The 7009-nt window shown below is 33.8% G+C and overlaps 1 pseudogene; it reads left to right on the top strand.

The window, feature by feature from the left end:
* Window positions 1-3310: 3310 nt before the first annotated feature.
* On the top strand, window positions 3311-4982 carry LOC106309382 (annotated as a pseudogene).
* The last annotated feature ends 2027 nt before the right edge of the window (window positions 4983-7009 follow it).

Raw genomic sequence — 7009 nt, 5'->3', positions numbered from 1 at the left:
ATAAGATAACAGTAAACGGCCTTTTTGCATATTAATCGTAAAATAAATGTTAAGAAAATGTCAATAATTATAAACATCTCAATCAAGTGTTATTTAATTGGATTTGTTTGGTATTATCCTTAATTTTGTTGGTGGGTCAACATCCACTCCCTGTCATCACCTAAATCTCAATGCCACATTTTAGATTCCTTTCCTCTATTAGAAATTGTTAAATGTCTCCTTTGATTCTTATTCACCTAATGTAGTCAACGAGCTTGCAAATCTGAAATTGTCATTGCTTTCTTCTTTAGTTTATGTCATTATGAATCCCTCAAGCTGAGAGTCTTTAAATGATTTTTCTTTAGTGACGGCTTTTTAATTGCTCTTTCTTTTTGTAGATGTATATTTCACAGTTTAAGTTTATATGAATTCAATATCGGTTTCTCCAATGAAACAGTAGATTATCAAACTCAGCACAATATCACAATCTTATTTGGATAATGGACATTAGAATTCTTTGCGTATACATTTGGTGACTGACAATAGTTCCTTTCCCAGACAGTAAAATGACAGAAAACTAGATTATCATTTAATAATTGTTTCAATATACGGTACTAAGTCAATCAATCACATTTCACAAAGCTATTTCTTTATTTTTTTGGGCAAAAAACAAAGCTATTTCTAATAATAATTTTTAAAAGTGTCAAAGTGACACTAGACAATATTACTCTTTTTTTTTTTTTTTTTTTCAGCTACCCATTTAAACTAGACCAAGTGGTGATCAGACGAACCGATTTTCCACAGAGCACCTCCGTCTGGCCGGATCTGATCTATATGGGAAAAAATATAATCTTTGGTCCTTGCTTTTTTCGCTAGCGAGTCCGCCCGACCATTCATACTCCGAGGAATATGAGACACGCTCACATCTTCGAAGTCCTCATGTAATCTCTGAAACATCTCGAGCTCTGACACGAATGTTGGCCAATACACCGGGTTTGTAATCATGTCCACTAGGTCCAAACAATCCGTCTCGAATCGTATTGAGGTTATCCTCATGTCTCTCACACATGAGGCTGCCCAAAGTAAACCTTCCATCTCAGCATGCAAGAACTGCACGCCCGTAGTCCGAAATATTCAGAATCCATTTGATATTTAAGACTCCAACCTAAGCCACTAACACTGCGACAATATTACTCAAAACAGTGGAATTAAACCTGATCCTGGCTCTGCTCAACTCTAATCTAATACCAGTAAACTAGTGTTTAGGCCTTGAAACAATATTAACAAGGGGTTATAGCCTACTTTCTGGTTACTATTTGTTTGGTTTTGTTTAGGCCCAATACCCGCTTTAAGTGCTGCAATGGTACAAAGCTAGAAAAACAGAGCTACAAAATCGATAGAGAAACCGGTAAAATACATTTGTGATGATGAAGTTGTGGTAGTATTATGGTTGCAACGTTCTTTTTGATTTTTTTTTTAATTGGACCTCATAGAGATCACCTATATTGTCAATTTTAAAAGAAAACTAGATTAAGACTCGCGCCTTGATGAACATTATATATAAAAAATATTTTATGTATTATATGTTTTTACATATTATAAAATAATAAATATATATTAAATAATTAAAAGTCAGTAACTATTACATATACAATTAAACTGGTGCGAACATATAAATCAATTTTATGAATCCAAATATTTTTTTTATTTGATAGGATATATAATTAAACTTAAATGATATTCACATTCATAGCATATTTTTAATATTAATGTCTATTAAATGATGTTTTCTACTCATATGGCTTTTCGATCATTTGTATCTTATATACTAAAAAATTTAAATTACTGATAACAAAATTTTCATTGATTAATAGTTTTAGTAATTTATATTTTTTTAAACATTAAGTTGTCAAAGTTTGTTCAAAGCTTTTATCAAAAAAAATTTGTTGAAAGTAAATTTTGAAATTAAAATATTTATGTATTTTATATGGTATATAGTTTAATCTAAAATGATATATAAATATATATATATATATATATATATATATATCTTCTAATCTTAATAATTAATTTAATTAGCCTTTTTACTTATATGATTTTGTAATCATTTGTATTTTGTCAAAAAAAAATTTAAAACATGGATCACAAAATTTGAATGTGAGACTTTTAAAAGCTTTAGTAATTTATAGTCATTTTTAAAAATTCAAAATATAACATATACAGAAAAATATAATTTTTTGTTATATGGTTAATGTAGTTTTTTCATTTATTTTAATAGTTTAAAATTAAACAAATATGATAGAAGATACACTAATTTTTAACAAATCTTTATTATTCAAAATCATTAATTGCCATTTATTTTTTTAGTCATATTAGGCAATTTCATAACTTTTATTTAAGGAAATAATAAAGAATATTAATAATGAATTTATGGTTAGTTTAATAAAAAGCTTGTTATATAAATAGATAGACCAACATATTTCTCTAATGTTTTTAAGAATCATTCTAGTGATGACATGTGGCTACAAAAAAAAGTTGTAATGTTTCTCAATTAATATATAAGGGATTATTGGGAAATTGCACCCTATAACCAACAAAAAATAAAAATTAAGAAAATAACCAAACCTCCATTCTCTCTCTTCCTTGTGAGAGAGATAACAAAAAAAAAACTAAAATTAGTTTTTAAAAGAGAGAATAGAGAGAGATAGGAAAAAAGAAGGGGGAGAGAGAATGAAATTTTAGTCATTCTGTGAATTTTGTTTTTTTTCTTAGCTACTGATGCAATTTCCCTTCCCTTATTGGATTGATACACAATCACACAGAAAGAAAAAAAGAGACAGATGTTCTACTCCCTCTAGGTAATTTTAGGTGAATGCACAGATGTTAAGAAAGTTATTAATTTTTTCAAAAGTAGCATTTGATATATAAATTAGGTATAGTTAAAACAATCATAAATAAATATATATTATTTGATTGGTTACACTATACCCAATAAAAATAAAAGTTACTTAAAATTATGAAAACTAGTTATATTTTGAAACAAACAAATTTTACTTAAACTACTTACAGTGAAAAAGAGAGGGAGTAATATTTAGTATTTGGAAGAGTAAAACCCACGCTAATTGTTATTAGTTTTTAATTATTATTGCGAGACAGATGTTACAGACTTAGAAATCAAATTTAAAGTAGTGATTCCCACGTTCCACCTCCCCTCCTAACCTTTTTCTTCATCACCACTCAATATCTGCTACATTCTATGTAACGTACATGTAACTTCCCAAGTTAAAATATTTTTCTTATGTAACCAATTCGTTGCCGACCATTCCCTTAGTCGCAGAACTTCTTTTCTTTATGTTCATCACATTGTCCGAAACTTATTGTTTTCTTTCTTCCGAAGGAAAGAGCAAGAAAACTCGATCGTGTGAGGAGAGATAGAGAGAGTGAGAAGACGCCGCAAGCCCCAGCTTTGGTGGTTTGGCAGTGGTCGAGTCGTCCTGGAGCTGTCTCGTTGTTTCTCGACGGCGGAGAAGGAAGAAAACGAGCGGCTAACCATGGACATTGGCGGTCCAACCAATATCCAACACGTGACTCACGTGACCTTTGATCGCTTCAACGGTTTCCTTGGCCTGCCTTCTGAGTTCGAGCCCGATGTCCCCAAAAAAGCTCCCAGTGCAAGGTTGAGATGACTTAGCTAGCTTTTTTGGTAGAGATATTAAATTTTGAATGTAAATACAATATTTTATGATTAGATATTTTTTATAATTTATAACAAATCAAAATTCTATAAACGCAAATAATTTCTACGAAACCTACAATTTAAAAGTGAATTTTATAAATGTATTTTTTAAAACAATTTTTCTCTAAATTATGGATCATTTTGTAACGGCGGGAATATAAAATACTAAATAAGCCAACCGGTTACTTGTCGTGTTATTTGTGTGGCAGTGCAACAGTGTTTGGGAACTGTGTTCCCGTGATACTCCTACTATTACAGAGCAGGCTATATGATCAAGGAGGCTTGCAGGTGAGTGAATGAAACATAATCAGTTCCGTTTCTTAATCCCGAAGCTGTTGAAATTTTTTATGCGTCTCAGGTAGAAGGAATATTCAGAATAACAGGAGAGAACAGTGAGGAAGAGTACGTAAGAGAGCAGCTAAACAAAGGGTTGATACCTGATGGATCGATGTTCATTGTCTAGCTGGACTTATCAAGGTTCCTTCTTCAAAAAGTTTTCTTCATTACCCTTATGGAACTCGAATTTGATGTTGTATGTTTGTTCAAGCTTGGTTCAGAGGGCTACCGAGAGGGGTACTGGATCCTCTACCAGCGGGGCAAGTGATGCAGTGCGAGTCAGACGATGATTTTGTCAAGGTTGTGAGGCTCTTGCCTCAGACAGAAGCTTCTCTTCTCAATTGGGCAATCAATCTCATGGCTGATGTAGTTCAGTTTGAGCATGTTAACAAGATGAACTCTCGTAACCTTGCTTTAGTCTTTGCCCCTAACATGTCTAAGGTCAGTTTTTTTTATTGAAGTGATTTTTGATCAATACTAAAAATGCAAAAATGATACGCCTTTGTTTTAAGTCCTATTGTTGAGATACCTTGAAATGAATTTTTGGGGTTAAATAAGTGTTTCCATATTGTGAAATGTGTTAACTCTGTTTTGGATTTTCTGTGTAGATGGCAGACCCGTTGACTGCGTTGATGTATGCGGTTCAAGTGATGAAATTGCTGAAGAGCCTCACAAAGAAAACCTAGGAGAAAGGGAAGCCACGTCTTCCCATGTTGATACAAGGTGCAGCAATGAAGCTGAATAAGGTGAGAAAGAAGAAGAGGAGAAGGAGGAAGGAGATGGTGTGTACATAACTGAGGAAGAAGCGTCAGTGATAATAAGAGTGGTTGTTGATGAACACAATACATGATGCATGAAGATTGCGTTTGAGGGTTCTAATACTTTTGATTCAAAGGGAGTTGATGGAGTTGTGCAGCCACTCATTTGCAAACCGAACCCCATATACAAGTGTAACTAATGTTCTTTATCTTCTTCATTTTTTGTCGTTTACAAGTGTTTTTTTATCTTTCTTTAGTATATTGTGTGTCTTAACTAATTTTTAAAATATATTTGTGTATGTAACTATTAAAAAAAAATCAAGCATATTTCCAACAAACAAACAAAAGAACTATTAAAAGTTTCTATCGCGTGGAAGCTATGCGGAAGGAAACATGTAAGAGACAGAGATGAGAAGGAGAGATGAGTCGATGTTCATACAAAATGTGAAAACAGTATGCCGATAGTAAGATTCATTGATAATCAACTTTCTGGTGATTTTCCACTACTTTATGTATTCAAATCAAGCTTTTTATACCGTGATTCATCCAGGTTTGATTAGAATGACGAAGAAGTTATCATATTCCTAAACAGAAAAACTGGGATCACCTGATTTGAAATTGAGATAGCAAAAATAATACTTAGGTGATGATTGTTTGTTTGTTTTGTTTCTACTTTCAGAGCTGAAAATTGCCCGTGCTTCGTTCTTCCTCATGGGTTCCTTTTATAGGCGAAGCTTGCGTACTGATTGGTTGCCACGTGTCGTCTTCTGATTGTGCCGACACTCTGCTTGTTACGTGTCGTTTTCTGATTGTGCCGACACTTTGTTGCTACGTGTCAAGTCTTGGTTGACTGATGGAGACCTTTGTCGTGTTGCTTCAAAGTCTCCAGGTGGGTCCCATGCTTGTCTCATGTGGGTCCTTTGATGGTGATGTCTTGGATGTTTATACAGATATGCTCTGTATAATTATTTTGTACCTGTTACAAATATAGAAAATCGAAAAGAAAATAATTTATAGAGTCTACTAGGATATTTTTTAGAACAAAATTCAAAATTTAGGCTATGGACATATTATTAAATTTTTTTTTTTTTTCGAAAGGGTCTTGTGCTAGAGGTCTGCCGACCGTGTCGTTGGTATCGTTGTTAGTGTCCTCTTCTTCGGAGCTTGAGCCCATCAATTGATCGATGAGTTGTGCCAGTTTTTCTTTCTTTGATTACTTAGATCTTTTTTGGCTTGGAGAAGATGTAGTTGAAGTAGCAGGACTTGATTTCTTCTGAGAAGGTTGTTGTATTTGACTTGGTAAAAGTAGGGGAACTGTTTTTGAAACCGATTGGACAACTTGTTTTGCTTGCTTGATGGTGTCAAAGTATTTCTGGATGTTTGAATAGCTACATCGATCTTGATTATATTTTTTCCACCATTTTACCCTAAATTCTCTGACAAGAGAATAGAGCATATCTTGAAGATGTAGGGCTAGTTGGAAGTACCATGAGCATATCCAGGGAATGCCCATATCGATGTGAAAGTAAATCTTGTTTAAGGGTCCGATTGGTTGATCTGGAATATGCTTCTTGTAAAACTCGAAAGAGGTCTTGAGTAAGTTGGTTGGGTAAATTATGTCTGATGGTCCGAACCAGTACCACCATTCTGCAAACCATCCGGGTATCGTTTTTGAACAATTTTGGTCAAAGCTGAAGAACCAGGAATGGTCGTAGGGTCTGATGAAGAATGCCCTGAAAAAGGCATTTTGATAGTCGGTATAGGTATATCCTTGAATATGAAATCCTGGGGTAACAAAGGGTTTTGTTGTGTGATGGTGGATAAACCCAAGGTCTTTGGATTGGTGAATGTTGAGGATTTTACATGTTGAGTAGGCAATAGTATTTTTGTCTTTTTGGTCTGGGTAATGGGTTACTTCGATAGATCTAGAGTCTACTAGGATAAACTCATAGAAGGTGTGATTTTTGGTTATATTATCGGTTGGATAGGGACAGTCTGGGTAAAAGGCTCTGTTTACAAAGGCTTTTAGTTGGGGTAAGGTTATGGGTTTGGTGAATTGGGTAGTCATCAGGTGCTGTTTTTGGGGTTTGACATAATAGGTTGATTTGGTAGGGGTTTCGGGCTCTTTGGATGTTGGGACAGTCTCTTTTGAGGTAGATCCTTCCGCGGCTGCCTTTGCATAAGATAGCGGTGGATATTC

The sequence above is a fragment of the Brassica oleracea genome, chromosome C8 (genome assembly GCF_000695525.1).
Source record: "Brassica oleracea var. oleracea cultivar TO1000 chromosome C8, BOL, whole genome shotgun sequence".
Classification (NCBI taxonomy): domain Eukaryota; kingdom Viridiplantae; phylum Streptophyta; class Magnoliopsida; order Brassicales; family Brassicaceae; genus Brassica; species Brassica oleracea.
This window is presented reverse-complemented; position numbering and strand designations above follow the sequence as displayed.